Consider the following 13,579-nt stretch of genomic DNA (forward strand, 5'->3'; position numbering starts at 1 on the left):
GTTCTGTGTACCTGTGCTGAGAGTGTCCACATGATGTGTTCGTACCCTGGACATCGGTGTTTGTGTAAGTCCCCTGTCATGTGGGTGGGTGCATATGTGGAGTGTAGCACCCAAGCTGCATGAGGGATGGATATACCCTGCCCATCTGATGTGAGCAGGGAGCAGTGCTGTGTGTCTGACGTGCAGAGCCAGCCCCACACCTGTGAGCCCCCCCCCCGTCTAGTGGCACATGTGCAGAGTGAGGTTTGTAGCTGCATTTGGCAATGGCAGATGAATGTCCTGTGCCTTTGTGTGTCTGTGTACTCTGCTGAGGTAGCGTCAGTGGCCTGTGGCATGTGACTGCTTTGAGGTGCTGCACATAATCCTGGTGTAGCTTGTGATGCACAGTGTGAGCCTGGATCATTGATTGTGTCGTTGCGCTCATTCCACCTGTGTACTTTCAATGGCACGTACTGCTTTTGCCCTTCCCCAGAGGATAATGTTCCTATGACAAAGGTGCAATGCGTTGGATGCATACTATGCCTTGTTGTAACCAGCAAATTTGTTCTAATATGTGTGTCTGTGACATGTGCCAGGTGTATTGATGTAGTGTCACTTGTTCATCCTCACAGGTAGGCGTCTCTGCCAAGAAGCAGATCTGGATGAACGCCGTCAGTGCCGTGAGGAGGACGGATGGTCGCAAGCGGCGCCTGGCCCAGGTGAGAAAATGCTGGCAGGATATCCGGTGCTGGACGCGGAGGATCGCACGGGTCCTGCTGGGGGACTCACCTGAGACCCATAAGAACCGTGGGCGCCGCCGTCTGACCCACATTCACAAGCGTGTGCTGGCGGTGGTCTTTCCAGACTTGGACAGGCGCTTACAGGAGAAGCAGCAGCAGGAAGGGGGTAGGTACATGTGTGTTTGTTATGTGTCACCAGCATTTGTAAGTGCGCAGTTGCATGGATACACTGCCAGGGTCTAAAGGTGCTGTGCAGATCCTGTTACCCACAGTATAGCGGTGCTCTCCTGCCTCCCTTCCCCTCCTTGCAATGTGTTCCCTGGTCTGTGTGTAGTCACTCCTTCACAAGGTTATCTAGGCTGGCAGTTTATCCACGTGAACAATGCCTGTAGCATCATGTGTGGGGGTGGTGTGTAACAGGTTTTGGGACCTTGCCTGTGCCCTGTCCAGTTCAGTACTTGTGGGTTCCATGTCAGTTGGCACTGATGCTGAGTCCAGACATGGGAGTTAGTCTCACAAGTGTCATGCCTTACAGCACGCATGTCCTATGTTGTGGCCTGTTACATGATGTGCATGAGTGTGTGATACGCATAGTGCAGGGATGGTGGCGTGTGTTGCAGTCATTCCCATTCAGGACCATGGAGTTGTGTGGCCACTACTGTCCCCTGGGGAATATTTTCCCAGGTGTCATGTGTGTCATCACAAAATGTGGACACTCTCAGTGTCTACAGCATAGGTTGTGCTCTGTGCCATTGTCCTCTGGCACCATGTACATTGACGAAATATGTAGTACAAGTGTCCACTGTACAGCCTGACCTGATTTTCCTTGTTCATACTCACGGTGGCCAGTGCCTGTGTGTCTTGTTACAATCATCTGATGATGCCCATTTGTACATGATTATTTGGACAGGCGCACCCTGGGTATTTTGTGTCCAATCTAGCATTTTTCCAGCCCATGTGTATTTCACCCAGACTAAGAGATGTAAGTGCTTCCTGTGTCTCAACAAATTGTCTCATGTAGGGGGTGGTTGGTGCGGGCAAAGCCTACATGTCAAAACCTGAAATCTCCTTGCTAGGTCTGGCCAGTGTGTGATGTTTGTCTGGACATACACTCAAGGTGCAGTGAGCCAGTCATGGTGGGCATGTTTGCAGTATTACCTATGCAGCATGTGCCTAAAGTTCATGGATATGGTCCCTGCTCATCCCTATTTTCGGCAACGCTGTGTGGTGCAGATGCAGTGCTGGATTGTCCCCAGAGCCTGGCTCCTCTGTCAAAATCCATTTCATGTCATTTGCTATTGTGTCATGCTCTCCATAGTTTTTCAGTGGCATGGTGGGTCAACCAACTGTGTGTTGCAGGGCCTACATATGTACCTTGTTTTGTAGATATTACTCATCTTTCTTTTCAGGCTATGCACTGTAACCTATGTAGATTGGACACATGTGACATATGTATACAGGTGTATGATTAATTCCTGTCTCTTCACCTTGCCCACAGCATCGTCGGGGGACACGGATGGAGACATCAGCACAGACCGAGCGGAGGGACCGAGCACCAGTGCCAGCGGTGACATCTTGGCTGGCACATCGAGTGGAACTGAGGCGGAGGGGAGTGAGGCGGAGGACCTGTCCACTGCCACCACAGAATATGAAGCTGACGGGTCCGAGGCTGAGCTCTCTGAGTGGGCGGAGGCTGCACCATCAGCTGACAGCGGCACAACATCTCTCCCCGCCCCCTCCATTGCCATCAGCCGCCTCCCACTTGCTCGTGTCCCTTCCCAGCATGCCCAGTCACCACATGTCTCCTTCCTGCCAGGCACCGCACCCCCTGCCCCTGTCTCCACTGCTGCCGCCAATGCCGAGTCTGTGGACATCCAGCGGCAGTTGCCGGTTGGTCAGGCTGCGATGCTTAATGTCCTCCATGGCCACAGCCAAGTGCTGAACAACATGGAGGCATACTTGGAGGGCATTTTCTCATCGCAGGCTGACCAACGCAACTTGCTGAGGTCCATTGACTCGACACTGACTGCAGCAGTGGTTTTCCTGCAGCGCTTCGTCCAACCCCCTACCCCTGACCCATCCACACTTCCCACTCCCATGCCTGTCCCACGTACACCCAGACGTCAGCATGCACCCACCACAACAGACACAGGCACCACACCAGCAGGGAAGGTCAAACGCACACCTCCTGGCACGCACACACAGGGTGAAGTAGGCACACCCACTGGGTCGGGGGGCAAACGTTAGACATGCAGCCAGAGTGGGAGTCCGCATTCCACAAAATCCACTCCCTCCAAATCCCCTCCCCTCAGCTCTCCTGGCCACAAATCCAGCAACGACTACTTCATGGCCGCTCTGTCCCTGAGCCCCACAGTGACACCACCCCGCAAGCGGTCAAAGGAGTCCCCGGCCAGGGTGGTTGAGTCCCCCCCCCCTGTCTACACCCTCCCCCAGTGGCGCTGCGACCCATCCCTCCGACCCCCCCCCTCCTTGGGGCCTGTGGTTCCTTCAGGTGCAGAGGAGTCACTGGAGGACCTTGCTAAGGTGTGCAGCGCCATCCTGACCTCCGCCTTTGGCGCTGCCCCACCCCCTGTGGTGGAGTCCTCCGTCCCTGCACCCACGACACCTACCCTTCGCCCTCATGTCCCTGCGGTGCCTGGTCCTTCCCCCCCACAAGATGCCCCCCCCCCCCTCTGGAAGACAAAGGAGTCTGACTGTGCAGGCAAGCTAGGGGACACGCGTCCCACTGTGTCCCCCACCTGGATTTGAACTTTGGATTGCCCTATGGGCATTGTACATTTTGAACTTTCAAGGGACAAACAGATTTTTGGATGCTGAATAAAGCAATTCCTTTTTCCTTAGTACACTACTGTCTATCTGGTATTGCTGTTGGTGGACCTGCTCCATTATTTTGGTTGGTGATAATGTGTTGGGTGTGTGGGAATTGTAGTCTTGTGCTGGTCATAGGGTGGACCCTGGTATCTGTGTGCCATCACAAGCTGTTGGCTATATAACTTTGTTCATGTAAGCAGTTACTGCATGGTGACATCGTCCCAAGGTGTGTTCCTTCCTCTGTGTAACCTGACATCTTCCCTGCAGGGTCATTCCAATATGTGGTGCTGAGCTGTGTCTACATTGGCTGGGTGTGTGACGGACTCGTTAGACTTTGGCCATGCATGCTGAGCGATGTCTCCACCTGCATCATTCGTGGCGTCCTTGGTGGTCACTGTACTTGTGTATTTAGACTGTTGTCATGACTTCATGTGGACATGTTTTCTTTTCGGCGCTATGCATGTGTATACTCCCAGCCTCGCACACATGTGGTACATGTACTGCAGGATCTTTGTGCACCTGACTGACATTTGTGGGCATTGGATCTGTGGGTACTCCACCCTTTTCTTTGCAGGGGCACTGCTGTGAGTGTTAGGCACCCACCCCTCCTGTGTCTGGGAACTGCTGTGAGTGTTAGGCACCCACCCCTCCTGTGTCTGGGCACTGCTGTGAGTGTTAGGCACCCACCCCTCCTGTGTCTGGGCACTGCTGTGAGTGTTAGGCACCCACCCCTCCTGTGTCTGGGCACTGCTGTGAGTGTTAGGCACCCACCCCTCCTGTGTCTGGGCACTGCTGGGAGGACTCTGCACACACCCCTCTTATGACTGGGCACTGCTGGGAGGACTCTGGACACACCCCTTCTGTGTCTGGGCACTGCTGGGAGGACTCTGCACACACCCCTCTTATGACTGGGCACTGCTGGGAGGACTCTGCACACACCCCTCTTATGACTGGGCACTGCTGGGAGGACTCTGCACACACCCCTCCTGTGTCTGGGCACTGCTGGGAGTGTTAGGCACCCACCCCTCCTGTATCTGGGCACTGCTGGGAGGACTCTGCACACACCCCTCTTATGACTGGGCACTGCTGGGAGGACTCTGCACACACCCCTCCTGTGTCTGGGCACTGCTGGGAGGACTCTGCACACACCCCTCCTGTGTCTGGGCACTGCTGTGAGTGTTAGGCACCCACCCCTCCTGTGTCTGGGCACTGCTGGGAGTGTTAGGCACCCACCCCTCCTGTGTCTGGGCACTGCTGTGAGTGTTAGGCACCCACCCCTCCTGTGTCTGGGCACTGCTGGGAGTGTTAGGCACCCACCCCTCCTGTGTCTGGGCACTGCTGTGAGTGTTAGGCACCCACCCCTCCTGTGTCTGGGCACTGCTGGGAGGACTCTGCACACACCCCTCTTATGTCCGGGCACTGCTGGGAGGACTCTGCACCCAACCCTCCTATTTCAGGATATGTACGCTTAGAACATACACGGGTGTGGGTTCACTCCATGCATACGCGGGTGGGGGTACGGGCCGCACATACACTGTTGGGGTGGGGGTACGCTCCATACATACGCGGGTGAGGGTACGGGCCGCACATACACTGTTGGGGTGGGAGTACGCTCCATACATACGCGGGTGAGGGTACGGGCCGGACATGCACGGTTGGGGTGGGGGTACGGGCCGTACATACACGGTTGGGATGGGGGTACGCTCCATACATACGTGGGTGAGGGTATGGGCCGTACATACACGGTTGGGGTGGGGGTATGCTCCATACATACGCGGGTGAGGGTACGGGCCGGACATGCACGGTTGGGGTGGGGGTTCGGGCCGTACATACACGGTTGGGGTGGGGGTACGCTCCATAAATACGCGGGTGAGGGTACGGGTTGTACATACATGGTTGGGGTGGGGGTACGCTCCATACATACGCGGGTGAGGGTACGGGTCGTACATACACGGTTGGGGTGGGGGTGTGGAAATATGGATTTTCCTGGTCAGTTATGTCCCCTATCTTGGACCCCAACGGTTCTATGTGCATGTTACAAGTACATGTATGTTCCCTCCAGTTCCAGTTATGAAGACGCAAATACATGTGCGTCCACTGTTAACATGTCCTCTTTCAGATCCGCCATGAATGGGCCGGATATTCCATTCCTAAGAACGAAAGGCCACCGCCTTTATATGGTTCACTTATGCCATTTTACAGTCCAGGCAAGTAGGCCCTGATTCTGTCATCAAGCTTTTCTTGCTTTCTGTCTCTGAAGCTCCAGTCCGAGCCTGCATCTGTGACCATGAACTTTGTCTCATCCTCTGCGCGGCTCACGATGCCTGACATCAGCTTGCTGCCTGCCAAGAACTGTATTTCACCTTCGAAATTATCTGCTCCGCTCCCTGCCCAATGCATTCCTGTCTAGTAGTTTAAGTAAACATTCTGCCAGCTACCGAGCAAAGGCCCGGCTTCTCTGTCTTTATACAAGTAATTCATAGCCCTGTTACTATGGAAGATTCCTGCCCTCGCATCTAGTGTAGACACTTAGACGCTTGTACACGCACTAACAGTCAGTATAGTCAGTATAGAATAAGATTCTACTCCAAGAGGACCTCTCTTTTGGATAACATAGTTCTTTAAACATAGGATGTTAGATATGATTTGGGATTAGGTTGACTTGACCCTCCAGACATCTGTCGCCACATGTAGAGCTAAATGTCAAGTCCCCTTCACCCCCTAGCTGCACGTCAATCACACGTCATGCTGCTGCGCGCGCATTTCTGCCAAGTAATTCTGCTGACATTGCGAAATTCTTTCATGGAACCACCCCATTATGACATCATACCTGATGACGTTCCTTTGTTACGCCCAATCACGCCCATTTTCATTACGCATGAATAATGTTATCTTCCTTATCAATTGTTACGCCTCTCGCATTTGCTTCACTGTAATGCCTATTGTATAAAAGTGATTAATTATCAATAATGTAGGTGCTTCACTTCCTGAACCTCCGTGGTGATGGAACCTGGAGGCCACGATTCCGAATCGTCCACTGGAATAAAGCCCATTCCGAACCTCTAATACCACGGATTTTGCCTCTTATTTATTGAGCTATTTTTATTATGTTCTGTATCAAATTAAGTCCCGGTAATTAAATTATTTACCAGATAAATGGCGCCCGAACAGGGACACTTTCTCATCTCACGCGCCGGCGGTGCGTTGCAGGCCCGGTCTCCTGCCACAGCTGGACGGACAACAACGCGTACCAGCAGGATTTCCTGTATCTCCCTCCGGTCAAGCGGGGGCGACTGAGGCTGCGATCAACACCCAGACGAGGCGGTGAGAAGTGCGAAGTATCCCGACCAGAGCCTAGCTGAGAGAGCAAGATCCGAGGTATACAGAGGCCCACCAGGTTTCCGATGTCCTGAAGTGTCCGAAGTTTTCGAGTCGAGTCCAGTCCGGTCCAGTTCAGTTCAGTTCCGTTCCGAGGCCTTCCGTTCCGAGCTACCCGGTGAGTACCATTACTGGGGAGGCGTTCTGGCGTGCACATAAGTTGTGCCGGTCCAGACGGGTTTGGGTACACAAATCCGGTCTGCACTGTTTTAGCAGTGTATCTGTACTGTTTAGCAGTATATCTAGTATATCAAGTATATATAAAATCAGAATAATTTCCGTTAAATGTCGAGAATTATGTTTTGTAATTAAGTTTTCTTAGATCATCATCATCATCGCTGCTCATTAAATGTTAAATGTTAAATGTATTAATATGTCCTGCATATTGTGGTGTGAATGACTGTTCATTATCGTGGTTTATTGTATTAAGTTTGTTCAAGATCAAGTATCAGACCAGTTCTCAATATGCCGCTCTTTTCGAAACTAAGACAGATCACAACTAGAAAAGGGGTACTCGAAGAAGCTGTTCCCATTCCTCCTAGGGACACTCCAGGGTACTTCATGTATCATAAACACGGCCTAGACGCTATATTATTTCTTGATCTATGGGTAGACTACACTAAGGAATTACCAGAAAGTCAGAGGTGGCCCGCAGCTGGGACCTGGGATGCAGATTGCATCGTCAAAGTAGAGGAAGAGTTATGGAAAAGGAAAGCCAGACAGTCACAGAAAGACGCCATTGAATTATGGCGTAAAGAATCGTATAGACGCACAGAAAAAGCACGTAGACAGGAAGAGAAGAGTAAAGAGAATTCAAATAAAGTTCGAGAAAATCTATTAATTGAGGAAGGTACACGAGTAAAATCAGAACAAGTAGACAGACAAAGAAATGCCCTTATGAAGGGTATGTATCCCCTTCCGGCCGAAGGATTACCTAAGGCTACTCCGGGGATACCAAAAGACTTGCCACCCCCATTATTTCCAATAAAAGTACATCCTAAGGGGCATCCTAGAACTGCAGAAGATGTTTTCCTTTCCTCATATTTAGATGACGCAGCTCCCGAGTATGCTAACCCCGCCCCACATAGACCGTCGGCCGGGGAGGTTCAACGCCAAGATCCTGTATCTGTATCCTTACAGCATCAAATCCTGACACAAGTTCCGGCAAGCACGTCCGTTTCCACATCTGTTCCTACAGCTACTTCTATAGCTGTGTCGTCCACACCTATAGTTGCTGTATCGCGTTCTACGAATCCTTTCACGCCCGATACTCCAGACGGGGCTACTGGAGGTGCTACCAACATTTTTTCTACGCCACCCAGAGTAAATAAACTTACCTTTCAAGAGTCAGCACATCCACGTACCCCCAAACTCATAAATGCCCGCACGCTTAAGGAACTTCTTATAGATTGTAGATATGACCCTGTGCCCGGCAAAGAGGACGAAATGATCATGGCATCATTACGTATCAGACGAGCCGCGGTGTATTTAGGGAAGTTACCAGGAATGACTGTGCATCTAGATAATATATATCATTTTGTCCAAACAGGGCGAGATTCTGAAAGTATTAACAGAGCTATGGAATACCAGAAAGTGGAGATACAGGGGGAACTGTTACGTTTCCTCATAAATTGTGTGATCAGAAATCAAGACCGACCGGGGGTAGACCCGGAAACAATGGAAACTCTTACCAGATGGAGCCAGAATATATCAGAAGGGAGACATGACAGGCAAAAATGTATAATAGCCATGTGCAGAAAGATCCGTAAAGAAATAGAACGCCTACACGAAGAGAGATTAGCGGTAGACCAGTTTGAACAAAACGAAGAGGAGGAAGGATCAGGACTGTCCACAGGACAGTCAGAAACCATAGCCTATGTAGGTAGAGGAAGATCTTGTAATAGTACTAGATGCTTTACTGACCCGATACGTCCGATATGTCCAGATAATAACAGGAATTTCCAAACACCTATAATAAATATGAGGTCCCCCGAGCATTCGTTCCAAGCCGCTGATAAATTACTCCGAGAACGAAGGGGTTATCATTTACTCGATTCTATGGATGAACAAGAATTAGCCAGGTCAGCCGTTCATTGGGTTGACAGTCCCGGAAAATATGGTGATGATACAGTAGCACACACATTTTTGAACCTCACCCCAGATGAACAGCGTTTAGCTGGGATTTATATGATTCAACAACTTCTTATACTATATAAAAGCCAACATTCAGATCCTGGTCCCTTACCTGATATATTGACTGAATTACTCACGAATAGATGGAAAGGTTCAGGTACTAAGTTAATTAAGGAAATACTAGAATCCAGAAAGCAGTACATTCTTTTTGTATGTCCAGAACATGTTTCATTGCCCATCAAGGATAGACCGATGTATTACATGGACAGACAGAATCCCTTACGAGAAGTGCACCCAATAAAGGGCGAGGACAATCAGTTTAAACGTGTATTTGTATATACGCCCATATCAAAAATAGAATTGTTAGAAATGAAGAAAGTGGTACCCAGTCATGACAAAGACCCAGCGGGTTTCCACCGAGAAATTAAAGACATGTTACTCATGGGAGAGTATACCTATCCCGACATTATGACAATATTAAAGGTATTAATGCCTGCTGGCATTTATGAAAAACTCAAGGAAAAAGAGTGGGAGGTAGGAGACCAAAAGATAGATTGGACAGCATTAGAAAATGAAGAAAAGGCCCGAGGTCCAGGTTCGGGGCTTGGGGACAAAACTAAAGCACTACCAGGTTTACTAGTACAGGTACTGCCACGTTTATTAACCACGAAAAAGGAAGACTGGGGTGCAATCTCAGCCTGTAAACAAAAGCAAGATGAAGACACTAGTGATTTCTATGCCCGATTCGAAAAATGTTTTGGTATAAATAGTGGTATAAAAGCAAGTAGCGAGTCATACCCACATCTGTTTGTGACAAAATTAGTTGAAAATTCCTTGCCCCAAGTGAAGAATAGAGTATTAAAATTCGAGAGTACCTGGCAAGGTAATACCCCATCACAAATGTTACAAATGTTACAGTACCATTACAATAGAATTAGAGAAGAACAAGAACATGAACAAAGACGCATGAAAGACACGAAAATGAAAATGCTAGTCTCTCAGACAGTTCCAGCTGAAGGACATAAAAAGGGTACGACACATTCTGGTGAGTCAGCAGGACCTGTAAAAGGGACATGCAACTATTGTAAACAGCCAGGACATTACATACACGACTGCCCAGTCCTGAAGCGTAATATCGCCACAGGTATTACAAAAGAAAGACCACGGCCACCTAGACAGGATCAGAATGAACAAGGAGCACCGCAGCATGCACAGGCCATGCCAGCTCCACAACAGTCTATACAGTTTGTGCCAGCCGCACCAGCGTTACCTGCTGCTGCCACACAAACCACGACACGACAGCTGTACCAGACCGCACAGTATGACTATCCTGATTATCAACGATATGCATGAACCAGCCTAGAGAGGGAAGTTGACTTACCCCTTATCGAGGTCCCTGTAGACCAAGAAGGACCTTATGTACATAGTGAATTATTAGGCCAAGATAGAAAATTTTTACTTGATACAGGGGCAAGTCGAACAACTATAAAACGTAGTGAAGTTCCAGGGGCACCCCTCTCAGGCTCACAGAATATTTCCCTTGGTTTTTCAGGAAAACCTATTGTTAATGAAGTATCACAGCCTCTTCCACTTACGATAGGACCCTTGACCAGAACTACAGATTTATTGCTTACTAAATCATGTCCAGAAAACTTGTTAGGTATAAAAACACTGAAAGCTCTAGGAGCTATAATATGCTGTTCTCCGGAAGGAGTAAGATTGTTTTTACGTGATTTCAAAGGTCACTATGTGTCTCGAGATATGGATTCCCGACTGCAGACTTTACCCACACATTTATGGGCACAAGGCCCTACAGATGTTGGTTGCATGAACATTACACCATATCGAGTCACACTAAAGGCAGGAGTGGTACTACCACGAATGCGACAATACAAGTTGCCCCCAGATGCTGTAATGGCTTTACTGCAAATCATTGACGAGCTTATTGGCCAAGGAGTGGTTGTGGAGACCGACTCCAATGTATGTAATTCACCGATAATTCCGATTCTTAAACGAACTGATCCAAAGGCTCCCCCAGTATATCGATTGGTTATTGATCTGCGCGAACTAAATAAATGTATTGTACCACAATACCCCGTAGTTCCAGACATCTCTTCATTACTGACAGCTATTGATTCCGAAGCAACATTCTTTACTGTAATTGATCTCAAGAATGCCTTTTTTAGCGTCCCAATAGATCCGGAAAGCCAATACTTGTTCGGATTTAGTTTAAATGGACGTAGCTTTAAATTCACACGCGCACCTCAAGGATTTACAGAAAGCCCCAGCATCTATAGCCAAGCACTGAAACGAGAACTTGACAGTATACACATGCCAGTCAACACTGCTCTGCTTCAATATGTCGATGATCTGCTGATCACCGCCCGAAGCGAACCTGAATGTGAAAAAGCATCACTGACGGTTTTACAATTTCTAGCCAAAAAGGGGCACAAGGTGTCCCCTTCTAAGCTGCAATTCTGTGTCCAGCGAGTTATTTACCTTGGTCACTCGCTGTCCAAGGAGGGAAGGCAGCTTACACCCGACCGCATTCAGTTAATAGCTAACATGCCAATACCCAAGACACAAAAGGAGGTGCGGGCTTTCATAGGCCTCACTTCATATTGTAGGCAGTGGATCCCTCAGTATGCATTTCTAGCAAAACCACTCATTCAATTAACAACACAGGAGGCAGCCACATCGACTGTCCTCCCTTGGACTCAGGAACACACACTAGCTTTTGAAAGCTTAAAGAAAGCCCTATGCCAAGCACCTGTTTTAGCAACACCATGTTACAGAAAACATTTTTACACTCTTTGTTACAGAACGAGAAGGTACTGCCTTGTCAGTACTCACACAGGAACAAGCAGGATCACACAAACCGTGTGCTTATTTTTCTAGTACATTAGACCCCGTAGCTCAGGCTCTGCCTGCGTGCCTGAAATCAGTGGCAGCGACAGCTTTAGCAATCAGACAAAGCGATGCCATAGTGTTAGGACATCCATTGACAGTACAAGTACCACATGCAGTAGAGGTTCTTGTGAATCGAACGCAAACACAACACTTGACTATAGCGCGACTTACAGGTTACGAATTGACATTGTTTCAGCCACATATAGAAATCAGACGTTGTAACACATTGAATCCTGCCACACTTTTACCTGTAAATGGAACAGACCCACTAGCTCATGATTGTATTGAAGTTATTACAATAACGACGAAACCCAGACAAGACTTGACAGATGTCCCATTGTCAGACCCAGACCTGACGTTGTATGTAGATGGTTCATGTATGAGAACAGGTACAGGAGAGTTAGTGGCCGCTTACGCAGTCACAACAGACACTGAAATTATTGAAACCAAGTGTATAAATACCTTGTCCGCTCAAGCAGCAGAGCTCGTCGCTCTGACACAGGCCTGTATTCAAGCCACAAATAAAAGAGTCAACATATACACTGATTCACGTTATGCATTCGGAGTTGTACATGACTTCGGCGTGCTGTGGCGAGAGAGAGGTTATTTAACTTCTCACGGTGCCCACATTCAGCACGGACCCCTCATTCATGCCTTATTAGATGCAATACATTTACCCATTGCAATATCGATTATGAAATGCAAAGCTCATACGAAAATTACTGATATCATTTCTCAAGGCAATGATCTAGCTGACAGAACAGCTAAACAGACTGCTCAAACTCAAACATCCGATATGACAAAGACAATAGTCCAGACGCCAACACATTGCATGATGGTTAAGGATCCCACTCTTGATGTAATTGACATACAGACACATGCTACTCCAGACGAAATAGGGAAATGGACTGAATTAGGAGGGATCCAAACGGGTCAAGGATGGATGACGAAAGAAAAATCTGTGTGGTTCCTTCCTGATTCAATGGTCCAAGTCATTATTAACACTGTCCATAGTCCAGCGCATCTAGGAGAGAAAGCTATGCTAGACAGCATTCAACACATTTGGTTCAACAAACATTTACGAGCAGCAGCGAAACAAAAAGTTCGTACCTGTATGATCTGTTGTCAGTTCAACCCAGGAAAAAGCATCCCCGTGGAGCAGGGTGGATTTCAGCCTCCTGATCACCCTTTTGAAATCCTCCAGATGGATTATATCCAGATGGAACGATGTCGAGGATTCAAATATGTTCTCGTAGTTGTCTGTGCTCTTTCCCGTTGGACAGAGGCATACCCGGTTTCAGATTACACTGCCCCGACTACTACCAAACAGTTAGTTCGAGAATTCTTCCCACGATACGGTTTACCACGTGCTGTCTACTCAGATAACGGCCAGCCGTTCTCATCCGAACTAATGAAACACGTTTCACTTTTGTTAGGCTACCAGTGGAAATTCCACTGTGTCCGACACCCCGAGGCAGCAGGTCTCGTGGAAAGACATAATCAGACCCTGAAAATTAGATTGTCCAAAATATGCAGGGAGAAAGGTGTCGACTGGGTAGTAGCATTACCAGTTGCACTCTTTTACATGAGAATGGTAGCACACTCTC

The sequence above is a fragment of the Triturus cristatus genome, chromosome 4_1 (assembly GCF_964204655.1).
Source record: "Triturus cristatus chromosome 4_1, aTriCri1.1, whole genome shotgun sequence".
NCBI lineage: Eukaryota > Metazoa > Chordata > Amphibia > Caudata > Salamandridae > Triturus > Triturus cristatus.